Source organism: Gekko japonicus, unplaced genomic scaffold, assembly GCF_001447785.1.
Source record: "Gekko japonicus isolate JY-2015 unplaced genomic scaffold, Gekko_japonicus_V1.1 scaffold2464, whole genome shotgun sequence".
Classification (NCBI taxonomy): Eukaryota; Metazoa; Chordata; class Lepidosauria; order Squamata; family Gekkonidae; genus Gekko; species Gekko japonicus.
Window position 1 is genome coordinate 236444 of NW_015167128.1, and position 834 is coordinate 237277.

An 834-nucleotide genomic window follows, 5' to 3' on the forward strand; every position below is an offset into this window, starting at 1 on the left:
GCCCCCACTTGGCAGCCCTAGTTCCGCACATGTTTTGCTCCCTCTAGTGGTCGATTCAATATCATTTGGGTTTGTTTCCAGCATATCTTACGGCAGAGTTCAACTGCAGGCTTTCATGCCAGACATAAATCTATGTGGAATAGAATCAACCACTAGAAGGAGCAAAACACATGCGGGAACAGGGAGAAAACACACATGCACGCACCTGGAACTTACCAGCAAGTAAAATGAGAAGGCAGAAAACCCAGTATCTGAAGAAGTAGAATAAATCTGGATAGCATAAGAACATAAGAAGAGCTATGCTGGATCAGACCGAAGGACCATCTAGTCCAGAATTCTGTTCACACAGTAGCCAAACAGCTACTTCTAGGAAGCCCACAAGCAGGAGGACTACAATGGTATCCTCCTGCCCGTGCTCCCCAGCAACTGATTTAAAGAGGCGTTCTGCCTCTGCTACAGGAGGGACTAGATAATTGTCATGATGACTAGTAACCACTGATGACTCCGTCCTCCGTGAATCTGTCCGCTGCATTTTAGATGCCACTGGACATCTAATTAGCAGAAGAATCCACACAAAGTGAATGCCCTGCTAAGCCCTCTGAATGAAAAGCACTGGCTGCTTCTAGAAACAAGACAGTAAATGCCATAGGTAAAGGTTCCCTTGCTCGAAAGCCAGTCGAGTCCAACTCTAGGGTTGCGGTGCTCATCTCCGTTTCAAAGCCGAGGAGCCAGCGCTGTCCGAAGACGTTTCCGTGGTCATGTGGCCGGCATGACTAGACGCCGAGGCGCATGGAACGCTGTTACCTTCCCACCGAAGTGGTACCTAGTTATCTA

General features: G+C 48.3%; 1 protein-coding gene across 1 annotated transcript in view; it reads right to left on the bottom strand.

Annotated features, from left to right (window-relative positions):
- The window catches only part of ENPP2 (ectonucleotide pyrophosphatase/phosphodiesterase 2), a 39207-nt gene that overhangs the window by 15550 nt on the left and 22823 nt on the right, over positions 1-834 (bottom strand). The window lies entirely within an intron of this gene.